Source organism: Sorex araneus, chromosome 3, assembly GCF_027595985.1.
Source record: "Sorex araneus isolate mSorAra2 chromosome 3, mSorAra2.pri, whole genome shotgun sequence".
NCBI classification, from domain to species: domain Eukaryota; kingdom Metazoa; phylum Chordata; class Mammalia; order Eulipotyphla; family Soricidae; genus Sorex; species Sorex araneus.
The window spans coordinates 56,002,041-56,016,079 of record NC_073304.1 but is presented as its reverse complement, the minus strand read 5'-3'; positions in this window follow the sequence as shown (position 1 = coordinate 56,016,079).

Genomic DNA, 14,039 nt, shown 5'->3' with positions numbered 1-14,039 from the left:
CAGAATGGAGAAATAGTGCAGTGTGTAAGGCTCTTTCCTTGCACACAGTCAACTTGAGCTTATTCCTGGCACTGCATATGTTTCACTGGTTCCCTGGTTCCCTGAGTCCCAGCACACTTGATCCCTGAGCATATACTAGAATTAATTCCTGAAAACCACTGAATGTGACCTGACCCAAATACCGACAAATAAATAAATAAATGCTACCTTCATCAGTCAAATCAGTGGCTTCTATTTTAGACACATCATATGAAACATTAATATTATATGTGAAAGAAGCAATAAGTTTTTTTATTGTTAGATAATGAAGCCTACCTATAAAATAATTAATATAACAGATAAAACAAGAATGTCATTAGTTGTCAACTAGGATGATGGTTTAAATAAAATATATATATTTTTTGTTTGGGGGCCATACCTGCCAATGCTCAAGGTTTACTCCTGGCTCTGTGCTCAGAGATCACTCCTGGTGGACTTTGGGGACCATATGGTGTGCCAGAAATCCAACCCAGGTATGCTGCAAGCAAGGTAAATGCCCTACCTGCTGCACCATTGTTCGGTTCCTTACACAAATTTTTTTAAAGCATTTCACTAATGCTAAGTAAATTCCCTTAAATTATTAAAGCTACAATTTTAAGATTTAGTTCTACAGTTTACAGCAATCAAGCTACAATATTATGTTTTGAGTTATTCTAAAAACTTTATTTCAACTTTGTCTATAAATATTGCACTTATGGAAAGAAAGGAACACAAGAGGCAGGTGGGACAGGGTGAAACAAATCAGATTTCCAGGGAAAACTAGAAGCTGTATAATATTTTCCCACTGCTGTAGTGTGAAAACTCTGAGTAGAGTCATCTCAAATTTATTAATTTGATTCACTAAATGCAACCTTAAGAAGAGATTTTACACAGTCAGTTCTTGTAGCCCACAGAGCAGATTCCAGAGTGACTGAGACAAAAGAATGAGGTCTTAGTCCAGACCAGAGAGAACAGTTATCTGGACTGATCTTTCCTTTGAACAGGAAGCTGATACTAACTCCACATTCTGTGCATGTCAATGACTGAGACCCCTTGTCCCCACCACAAACACAACCATCACTGCCACGCAGAGTTGCTGCATGAAAGGGAAAGATGTGACTGCTATGCCATTCTTCCAGCCAATCACTTGTTCCCACTGTCAAAGCAAAAGCCTAAATCCTTTTAGAATCATCAAAGAAATGTTTCCTTCTTCTGTAGCTCATCTATGCAGAACCATGTTTAAAAGCACCCTGCCATAAAGTTTTCTCTCAATTGTTCCAAGAAGGGGCCATCCCAGAAAACTGCCCAGAAGGACCTACTAGTGTTTTCAGTGCCTGATTTTTTAAATTAATTGAGGTAATGTTAGCTTAGACTCCTGTATATGTTTTAGGAGAACAGTTTCATGCCTTTTCAAAATACATATCACCACACCACAATCATCACTGAAGTACCAATTACTCTCCACCACAGTACATTAGACACCCCCTCCTTGTTGGAACTGACTTTCTTCTCTCCTTCTCTGCTAACCTCATTCTTACATCTGAGTCTACACTGCACCCCTAATTTGCATGAAACTATTATAAACATCAAAAATCTACAGCTGTAGAATACCAAAAGTATTTGCTAATGATTTGAATTTTTATTTTTACAGTTTTGGTAGTTGCCACTGTTTGGGCACAACTTTTAAAGGGAATTTGATGATAAGTATTTCTATTCAAAAAGTGGCATAAATAATGAAGGAATTCACCTTCTTTAAGTGAACTGTGTTATATCAGGAATGATACATAAGTTCTCAGTTCATTAAAGATTCATAGAAACTTTAAAAAATATTATATATAAATTAATAATTTAGAATATTTATATTTTATTCATCCTAAATTATAAAATATCACTGATGGAATCAGAATATGACACTTCGAAATCAATGTTCCTTTGTTCTTTCTATTGTTTTGTTTTGAATATGCCTAATTTGTTAAACTGTCCCAAATCATCATGAGTACCTTCAGGTGTGACTTAATACTCCCCCTCTCTCTGAACAAAAAGAATATAATTTGTGTGTGTGTGTGTGTGTGTGTGTGTGTGTGAGCACTCGCGCACTTGCGCACGTGTGTGCACTAATGGACAGGGTGATGTAGTGGCATAAATAAGGCCATGGCCAGCAGAAGGTCGTCATGTTTTGCCAGTGATTGAAGTCAAAGCCTCCCACTTTGGCAGCATCCCTCGCCCCAAAGACTAGGTAGTTATAATAGCAAGGTTTGTTTAGAAAATCACACACATAAGTCTGACATCCACTAATTTCTTCTTGTGTGAGTTTTGTAAATGTGTGTGGATTTTCCTCAAAGCATTCATTGCCTTAGACTTGCCAATTACATCAGTCAAAAAATGCTTTGTTGCAATGTATTTAACAGTAATAGTGCATAGTAATGTACCTGAGGGAAATATTTTAAAAATTAAAATACCTCTGTGTGATAGACATTATTTTAATCTAAGCAACAGATGCCAAATGTGAGTAAGATGCAGCTAAAGAAAACATTCCTGAGGATCAGAGTAATAAGAATCAGGCCACTCCTGCTATATCTCATTCCTTCTTTTATTTTTTTAGCTATTTATTTGGACTTTTTATTGCTTTCAACAAAAAATGCTAATTAAAATAATTGTTGAAAATTAAAATAACTTCAAATATATATTACTAATTGACAAAAAGGCAATACATTACATTAATATTTTAGCAATGTAATACAGAGAATTTGAGCATTAACATGATCAATCTTTTTTCTTTAAATTCTATTCCATATAAAATTATTGTTTATATATGTATCAATATGTATCAAGCTACTTAAATTGTTTTATAGCAAATAAATTTATCCATCTACAACAGAAAAATAATGTAATAAGAATTGTCATTTAATCACTACTATAGCGTTTACATGTATATTGATTTGTAGTACTCTGACTCCTTTTGTTTCCCTTAAGATAACCTTCATTTAAGGTCAATTCTTTCCTTTAACAGGTAAATGGCATATTTACAAGTTGACAATCAGTAACCTTATAGTTGGATACCAAATGGAGCATAGCAAAAACGAAAGAAACAATTTGACTGGCTGATGAGCATTTCAAGCAATACTATTTTCAAGGCAATTACAGCAGTTAGAATGCACTTGACTATTTAAACATTAACTATATTTCTATTAGTGCCATATAAAAACATTTCATGATGGAATCTATCTCCACTACTATGAAACAATTCCCATTGCCTCTTATGCCACGTCTGGCTAAATAACAAAGAAAAGCTACAGCCATTTGAGTAATTGTTCTCTAAATCTGAACAAATGAATCCTTGTGAATGTCTCAGGAATGCAGCTCAACAGTATAAACACTAATTTCATCAGAAAATCAAAGAAAATAGAATGAAATATTTAAGGATGAAGAATTTCTTTATTGAGGTCTTTGTCCTTTTTGTGTAATCACAGTGCAGAAGTTTGTGGAAGCATTTATTGTTGCAGTTGCATAAATATACAGATATAGAAATTAAAGAATAATACAATATTATTATGTTATTTTGGTTTACGATGATTATTTTCTTTTCCGAAGATAATAGACTGATAAACCAATCTAATATTGCTTTGAATTTGCAGTATTTTCTAGGGATTTAGCTAAACATTGGGCAAGTATAACAAACTGTTACAAGCCCTATTTAAAAAATGATTTTAATTATAGTTATATGACATATCCATAGTAGTGTTATTATTTATTACTTTATTTTTTTGCTTTTTGGGTCACACCCAGCTGTGCTCAGGGCTTACCCCTGGCTTTGCACTCAAGAATTACTCCTGGGGGCTGGAGAGATAGCACAGCGGGTAGGGCGTTTGCCTTGCACGCGGCCGACCCGGGTTCAAATCCCAGCATCCCATATGGTCCCCTGAGCACGGCCAGGGGTAATTCCTGAGTGCAAAGCCAGGAGTAACCCCTGTGCATCGCCAGGTGTGACCCAAAAAAAAGCAAAAAAAAAAAAAAAAGAATTACTCCTGGCGGTGCTGGGGAGACCATATGGTATGCCATGGATCGAACCCTGGTTGGCCGTGTGCAAGGCAAATGCCCTACCTGCTGTACTATCTCTCCAGCCCCTATCATTTATTACTTTTATGTATACACTTACTATCGCTTCACCACCATCCAAGACCATCCATCACTGTCCTTATGTTAATTTTACTTGACCTCTTTTGCCACCCCCATCATCTTCACTTTTTGTCTCCCCATTACTCCTACTTCCCCCACTCTCCACTGTTTGGTGATCTCAATTTTATAATTCAATGGCAAGGATTTAGCATCACTCAATGCTGCCTATACATGCATAATTTTTACTAAAACAATGTTATTTTAGGGGAACAATTTAGATCTCTTAAAAGTCTATGCTATTAAGCTACAACCACCAACAAGGTACAAGTATCCTTCCATGAAATTTCACTGGATCTCCCCACCCATTTCAGACTCTACTTCCCATAGTTCCATCACCCATGGCAATCATAGCTTAGTGGTATGTGAGTTCCACAGGTTTGCTTCCTTGGGCTTACCTGTTCTTATAGCTGTCAACATCCCACATAATAGTGAGCTCATCCAGTATTTGGTTTTCTCTTTCTGTCACTTAAAGTGACTTTTGACTATCTGAAAATATTTTTCCAAAGAGCAAGATTCTTTCACTGCTGGAATATTTTTTCCGTTCTTAATCTATGTTATATTTTCTTTATTCCTGGACATTGCCATTGGGAACTTGGCAGTTCCAATATCTTGTCCCAATACGTTGTTCCAATATCTTATAGCAAATAGCACTGCAATGACAATAAGTATGCACAGTTTTTCAAATTGTGTTTTGTAATTTTTGATAAATATAGAGAGAAGTTCTAGATATTAACCCCATCTCAGAAATATTATGTGTGAAAATTTCCTCTCATTGAGTACAAGCTTTTATACTAGTTTTTTTGTTGTTCAGAAGCATTTTAATATAGCGTGTCATATTGCATATATGTGTATATATACATATATATACATATATATATGTACATAGTTTTTGACTTGCAGCTAGTAGTAGGAGCTTATTCAGGTATTACTATGCTCAGGTATCACTCCTGGTAGTGCTGGGGGATTGCATGCAGTGCAAGGGATTTAAACCAGAGTTAGCTGCATGCAAGGTAAGTGCTTTATCTCCTACACTATCTCTACGGAAGCCAAAATCATAGTGTGTTTTTCTTACATTTCCTTCAATGCAGTTTATGGTTCCATGTCTAGAATACAAACCTTTTGCTTATTCTAAGTTATCTTTGGTGGTTGTTATTCAATAGTAACCAATATTAATTCTTTTGGACAAGAATTCCAGTATTCTCAGCCCCAGTGATTGAAGGAAATTTTCTCTTACCATCTCACACTTTTGGATTACCTATCATAAATTAACTTAAAATATATGAGGGTTTAATTTATGGACTCTCAATTTTACTTTGCATGTATTCTGTGTATAAAAATCTAATTCCATAAAGATTTTATTATATAGTTTTCCAATACTATTTGAAGCTGAAGTATGTAATGCCTCTGTTTTTGTTTTGCCTGAAGGTAAGTTTGCTTTTTGATGTTTTGGTAGTTCGATATGAATAGTAGTAATGATTGTTCAGCTTTTTAAAAGATGTCATTGGGGTTTTGATAGGGAGTTTATCAAGCTTAGAATACTTTGGGTGAAACTGTCATTAAAATATTTATCATTCAAAACATAATCATAAAATGTTTATTTTATTTTTCACTTTTTCCTTTTAAAGTTTACACTGTACACTTTCTACTTCCTTTGTCAGTTCAGTTCAAGGTGATTCATTTCTCTAGATACAATTGAAAGTAGAATTAACATGTTTTTCCTTTTCTAGTTTAGAGCTTGTATATAGAAATAGAATAGATGTTCACATATTGATTTTATAACATGACAATTTACCATGATTAAAAAAATAATTCTAGATATTTTTGTGGAGTCTTTAGTATTATTTGTATGATATCATGGTACTTACAATTATGATAGTTGTATTTCTTTTTAAGTTTTAACTATAACTTATTTCTTTTTCTTGCCTAATGGCTGTAGCTAACATTTTTGATACTATGTTAAATAACATTGACGAGAGTCTATCCTTGCCCTGTGACATAATTTGAATAAAAGCTTTTACTTTTTCTCAACTGAATAACACTTTAACCCTGGGTTTGCCTTATTTGCATTTTTCATGTTTAAATATTTTTCTTCCATCTTCAGTGTACCTATTTTTGAAGTAACATAACTTGCAATTTTGTTGATATTTTGGCTTTATGCATGCTACTAAACCAACAACTATCACCAAAATATCAGTTTCCGTCTGTCACTGTTCTTAACATACTTTTCATCCCCATGCCCTTATTTGTCCATCTCCATTTGATACGTTCAATTCTGTTGTTAGAACATAAGGATTAGGTTTTTCATTAACTACTGTCTATTTTGGACTGGAGCAATAGCACAGTGGGCAGGGTGTTTGCCTTGCATGTGCCATCCCTGGTTTGACTCCACTCTCCCTCTCAAAGAGCCTGGCAAGATACTGAGAGTATCCTGCCCGCAAAGCAGAGCCTGGCAAGCTACCCTTGGTGTATTCGGTATGTCTAAAGCAATAATAAGTTTTACAATGGAGACGTTACTGGTGCCTGCTGGAGCAAATCAATGAACAACTGGACAACAGTGTAACAGTGCTACAGTGCTACTATCTATTTCATTGATATTTTAAAGTTCATACGTAAATGAGACCAACTGTTACTTCTCTTTCTATTTGCATGGCATAATAATTTCTAGTTCAAGCAATGTTATTAAAAGTGCAAGATTTCAACTAGTCCTATAGCTAACAGTATTCCATTGTTACATGCACATATGTGTGTATATATACATATATACAGATATATTGGTGTACACATACATATGTATGAATACAAAGTAAAGAAAATGTGATAAAGAATGGAAATAGTACAAATTAGGAAAAGTATCAATAAAATAGATAAGAAAAAGAGTTCAAGATATTAAAAGAAAGCAGTAGATGATTATTAATTTTGGGACAACAAAAATGTAAAAAATAAACTGATTGGACAAAATTGCCAAAGGAGCAAGACCAAAAATAAAACCAAAAATATTTGGCACAGCAAAATAAATACACATGAAAGATGTAAAGGTATTTTCCATTTACAGTATGGAATAAAATATCTGGAAATAATTCGTTAAAATAATGTCTGGTTTAAAACCAAAATATATAAGCAAATCTCGCTTATGCAAAACCCAACTGAATTGATTATATAGGCCAAAGTTCTGAATGGGTACTTCTTCAAATAAGTCATATATGTGACCAATTATTATATGAACATATACTAATAATCTCTTATGGGAAAATGCGATATCACCTTACATGTGATAATGACTATTATTCAAAAGACAAGAAGAACAGGTCCAGGAGGTGAGGAGAAGAGAACTCAGATACATATTAGTAGAAATGTAAATTGATAGCTAGAGCTGTTATATAAAATAAGCACCTCTAATATACCAGAAATTCAGTATTGTTAAGTTATTGCAGTTATGACAATCACCTGTGTCACTTGTCTTTCTGTTGCTCATCAATTTGCTCCAGCGGGCACCAGTAATATCTCCACTCATCCCTATCACATGCTAGTGTAGGTGTCTGCTCACTGCAGGAATACAGAGAGCCTCAAACTGTTCATTCAGGGTCTTGAGGAAGAAGTCTCACCACCTCATAGGTGGGCAGCCATGTATTCTTTTGACATCCAGTGGACTCCAGTTCTTCGTAACAGCTCAGCTGTAGTCCAGTGGTTGTCTCCAAGTTGCATCACGTGTCCAGCCCATCCGATTTTCGACACCTTGGCAAATGAGACAGCATCCCTGATTCTTGATCAACAACAAAGGTCAGAACTCCAGATTCTTTCTCTCACTTGAGTGAATCATGATATTCGAAGCATAGCTCTTTTGATTCCTCTTTGGGATACCCGGATAGCATTATTATCCTGTTTTCATAGGGCCCAGGTCTCTGAGGTGTATGTCAGTGCAGAAAGAATGGTGGAGTCGAAAAGATGTGCCCAGAGCTGGAGGTTCTTTATCCTCTTAACAACTTCTTTGATCCTCTTGAAGGCTTTCCACTTCCTCTCTTCCTCCTGCGTGGCTCAAGTGCCAGGTCATTCGTCATGTTGAGTTCTCGACCTACATACACATAACTGCTACATTCAGAGATATTCATTCCATTGAGAGCAAATGCAACAACAGGAACTAGTCTGTTTCTCATGAACGTTGTCTTCGTGAAATTCAACTGTAGTCCAACTTTTTCACACTGACAATCAAAGTCGGCCAGCATTCGTGACGCTTGGCTTATGTTTGGTTTTATGAGAATGAAGTCATCAGTGAAGTGGTGGTGGTGCAGACCATCTTCACTCACATTCCTTCACATTCCAGTCATTGCATGACATTCTTGAGGGTGGTACTGAAGAGTTTTGGTGAAATAGTATTGTCCTGCTGATCCCCTTTCTTTAGGTCAATGAACACTTCCTTGTAGAATGGTGAGATCTGGTGATGAATCCATAATACAGCTCACAGAGGATCCTGATGTACTGAGTTTGAATGCTCTGTTCCTCTAGGGCTTCAATGATTGTTTTAGTCTCAACCGAATCAAAGTACTTCTTTATATCAATGAATATTAGAGCGGCATTTTGAGCTCTTGGGAAAACTCAATGAGCTTGGACACTATGTGGATATGGTCAATAGTGCTGAATCTTTTTCAGAACCCAGCTTGATCACATGGTTGTCCTTCATCTAGTGTTCTGCCAATTTTACTCAGGATAACTTGAGTGAATAACTTGTAGATGACAGAAAACAGATATATCAGGCAATAGTTGCTTTTGTCTTGGATGTCTCCCTTCTCGTAGAACAGGGTGTTCTTGCTGGTATTCCATTGGGATGGAACCTTGCATTCAGACAGGTAGCATGTTTGGGTCTGATCTTGTCTGGGTCGGTTGCTGTACACTTCTTTACCAACAAAATGGCATGTTGGATTTTGGAAAGGAGAACACTGGGAATGACATATCCATCCTGCGGAATTTGGTATGTGAGCAGGTGGAACGTGGCTATTGAAGAGATAAAAGTAGAATTCACGAATAACCTTTTCCATTGCCCCTCTGGAAGATGTGATAAATCCATCAGGACATTGGAGGGCAGTCATCCTTTTCTTATATTTGTTGAAAGACAGGCAGGCATTGCGAATACTTTTCCCAGTTTCTGCCTCATCGGCCAACATTGCTGTTTCTCTCTCTTTGAGGTCGTCCTTTATCGCTTATCTGCACAGATTTGTGAGCTCAGATGTTAGCTTGTGAGATTGCCTGAGGCTCGTGCCAAACCACATTGGCGAATGAGCTTGAGAGTTTCTGAAGACAGGCATCTGTTTGTGGCTTTATCTCTCTTGGTGTTCCTCGCACAATCATGCAGGTGAAGAACCAGTCGATCATATTCCTTGTTGATGTTGTCAACAACAGCATCTTCCCATATTGCTGCAATAGTGCCAAAGAGCTCACAGTTGGTGTTCATTCTGGGAGTTCTCTTCTTAAACGTTGCAGCCGTTTCTACCCACTCCATGAAGTAGAATTTTGCATGGAGACGTGGTCTGATCCTGTTTGGAATTTTGGGAAAACAGTGACATCTGTCAGGCAAAACCATTGATTGAATATGATGTTGTCAATTTCATTGTGGAACTGTCCACTGGGAGACTCCCATTTCCAACATTTAGATTCGGCCTTCTGAAACTGCCAGTTACCATGGATGGTCTTGGTCAACATGATGAACTCAGACAGTCTCTCAAACTGTGTGTTCCATTGTAGGCCACCATGGGTCCTGATGTGGAGTTCTTTGTGCAACCTTCTTGGTCCTATCTAGGCATTAAAATCACCGACAATGATCTTGTAGAAGGTATGGTCTTTTTTTATAGAAGTTCTCCAGCTCCATGTAGAACTTCTCAATTTCTTCTTTGTCATAGTTGAATGTTGGTGTGTCGATGAAAAAGATAGAAATTGCTGGCAATGATCCACATCTATTCAAATATAAGCCTCCAATTCACGTTGTTAGGCATTCGAATGAATCAATACTCATGGCCAAGTCCATGTTGATGAGGACATCTACACCACTGACACCTCTACTGTCACATGTTCTGAGGAACAGTTCTTCTCCAGTGTCAAAAATGGCGTAATGTGACAGATGCCTTCTCATCTCAGTTAACCCAATGGCATCGCACTTTATCTGTGCTTGCACCATCAGGTCCTCAATGGATGCTTTCGATGCGAGAGTATGTGTATTGAAAGTTCAGATAGTCATTTGTAGTCCTTCTTTGTTTTGTCAGCCTTGTTTGGCCCTGAGATTTTAGCAGCCTCTCCTTGCTCATCCTTCTCAATGCTGCTGTATTGGTGTCTCTTCCAGAGTCAGAGGAATGAGGCCTATTGTTACTCTTTTTGGCATATCAAATAAGCAACAGGTAGCTTGCCAGGCACTGCTGTGCAGGTGGCATGTAGGGTGGTCCCCTTTCTACTCCTTACTTATCTACAATAGCTGGCCCTCTCCCTACTCCTCACTTATCTACTGTACACTATGACAATATACAAAAATATGTATAAAATTCGAGATATATACTATATTACTTTTAACATGCAAGAACATTAACCACTATAATTGTCCATCAAAGACTAATCAATGCATAAAAAAGATAATATGTACATAACACTGTAGGATAACATTGGTTTGTGATTTCTGCCTTGTCGAAGAGTGCTTAGGTTTATTGGGTTACTCACATTACAGTGCTCCCATTTCTCTGTGTTTATTTGTAACTTTTTTCTTTGTGCTCTGTTAATTTGTAAATATTGTTTTTCTCTTCTCCTTAAGTTCTTTGAATAGTTCATTCTGAGCAAGTCCTTTTTGTATGGACACAAAAATAGTGTTAATAGTTAATGCTATGCTTTTGTAACATGTGAGTTAATTGATTCTGAATTATATTTACCTCCTGGACATCTGTCCTCTTGACTTAAGCCTCAGCTGCCCTTACTTCCTAGCACCCCCAAAACAGGGTCCCAATGAGGGATGGACCCAGGGCAAGCGATGAGCTATGTGTTACTCTAGCATTGAAATGGGCCTGGCCAAAATGCCTTAATGCTTAAATATAAGTTAAGAGCATGGTCATGGACAAATTCTTTGATGATCCAAAAAGTAATAACTAGATTCGGACTCTTCTAGGATTAGGAAAGAATGATATGGCCTGAGCACTGTTGTTTGAATCCGTGGCAAGATAACTGTCCTATAAGCCTCAATGTATCTCTTATTGTGTCCATACAAAAATGAGTAATATTAAGATGTAGGATTAAGATATTAATTAGATGTTAATTAAGTTTTTGGACTAAGAAGAAGAGGAACACCCCTAGGTGATGTTTCTGCCCTTGAGCCTGATGGGCAGTCAGGAAGGACTTTCTTATGTTGATTTTCCTACCAGACAGGATAGAGTATCTACCTTCAAGTTCTAGAGAGTTGGAGAGAGATAAGGGAGTTGGAGAGAGACAAGGGAGTTGGAGAAAGACGAGAGAGTTGGAGAGATGAGAGAGAGAAAACAGGGCAGCAAGAAATAGTACAGAGAGACTAGCAAGGGTGACAGAGGAAGAAGAATGTAGATGAGTACAAGAGCAGGCTTGTGGAGAGAGAGAGCCCAGGCTGCAAAATAGAGCACAGATTGATAAGCAGGATAGACAGAAGGAGACAGAAATGAGGGGCAGTGTGAGACTAGAATGATGGTGGAGGGCTTAGAGAGACTGGAACAGGCACGTGGGGAGAATAAAATAAATGGCAACTGATCAATCAGCTGGCTTGGCCCTCATTTCCTCCTTCATCTGCTCCATGGCCTTGGCCATCCTGGCTGGACGAGTGGCCCAAGACCACCCAACCCAGTCAGCTAGTGGGAGAGCCGTTGGGGCCTCCCCTAGCGGCCCAGAGATTAAACATAACACAACACCAGAGAGAGACAGACATAGAAAGACTGCACTCATCTATGGTATATAGAATATCAGAGTGGGAGACTAATACCCAAGAACCGTAGAAATAAGTACCAGGAGGTTGACCCCATGGCTTCGAGGTTGGCCTCACGTTCCGGGGAAAGGGCAACTCAGAGAAGCGATCACCAACTACATTGTAGTTGAAGGCCATGTGGGGGAAGGGAGTTGCGGGCTGAATGAGGGCTAGAGACTGAGCACAGCGGCCACTCAACACCTTTATTGCAAACCACAACAGCTAATTAGAGAGAGAGAACAGAAGGGAATGCCCTGCCACAGTGGCAGGGTGGGGTGGGGGGGGAGATGGGAGTGGGGAGGGTGGGAGGGACGCCGGGTTTACGGGTGGTGGAGAATGGGCACTGGTGAAGGGATGGGTTCCCGAACTTTGTATGAGGGAAGTATAAGCACAAAAGTGTATAAATCTGTAACTATACCCTCACGGTGATTCTCTAATTAAAAATAAATAAATTATAAAAAAATAATAATAATAAACATAACACCATATAGCTACAAAAAAAAAAAAGATGGAATCCTGTCATTGCAACAGAGATAAAATTAGAGGATATTTTTGCTTCGTGAAAAAAAAAAAGAAACAGACCAAGAAAGACAAATACTACATAATTTATTTAATATGTGGACTCAGAGTAAAGCAAAAGGAAGTAATGAGTAATAATGAAATTTTGGTCTATAAAACAATTAATGGTTATAAGAAGGGAATGGAAAATGTGAGAAAAGAAAGTTGTGTGGTTGTAAAATAGGACAAAAGGGAGATGTGCATGTTGATTTTCAATAGCATATACCTAAAGGTATATAATACCACATCATGATATAATTTTCCTTCAATGTTACTCAGAAAGAAAGAAAGAAAGAAAGAAAGAAAGAAAGAAAGAAAGAAAGAAAGAAAGAAAGAAAGAAAGAAAGAAAGAAAGAAAAAGCGAGAGAGAAAGAGAGAATGAGAGAACGAGAGAGAGAACGAGAGAGAGAAAAAGAGAGAGAAAGAGAGAGAGAAAGAGAGGAAGGAAGAGAGGAAGGAATAGAGGAAGGAAGAGAGGAAGGAAGAAAGAGAGAAAAATTGGAATAAGATAAATCTTTTTATAGATATATGTCATATCCTTTAAAACTTTTTTTTTATTTACTGCTATAAGATGTATTTTTCCTTCTGCTTCTGTGTTCACCAGAATTTTCATCTAGAATATTCCCAATATTTTTTTAATGACTGCTTGTTCATTCAATCCTCAATTCACATTTCATCTCCTCATTAAGTCCTGAATAGATAACTGTATTGAGCTATCCTTTTATCCCCAATCAAGTTCTAATGTATTTTTCCCTCAGCACTTCACAGTTTCTTAAATTATCTAGTACATTAGCTTATATTGCTAATTATTCTATTGAAAACAAGGATATTCTCTTCTTCATTGTTCTCAGTGACTAGAACAGATAGGTATACTATTATCACTTAAATAAAAAGATGTTGAGTGGATGGCAATTCATTTCATATCCTTTTATAGTGTAAATTCCTTAACCTTTACTACATTTAAATCAGCTTCATAAACCATAATTTTCTCATCACCTCTAAGAAAACCATGTCATTTTAACATTTCTACTGGATTATCCTCTTTTTTAACTTTTTAAAATTTTGATGAATCACCATGAGATACAGTTACAGACTTACATATTTTAATGATTATGTTTCGATCAATTTTGAGTACCCATACCTCCACCAGTGCCCATTTTCCACCACCAATGTTCCCAGTGTCCCTCCTGCCACCCTCACCCCTTCCCACTCCCTGCCTCTGGGCAGACACATTCTCTCTTATTCTCTCTCTCATTTTGGGTGTTATGGTTTGCAATATAGGCACTAAGCAGCCATCATATTTGGTCCATAGTCTACTTTCAGCACGCATCTACAA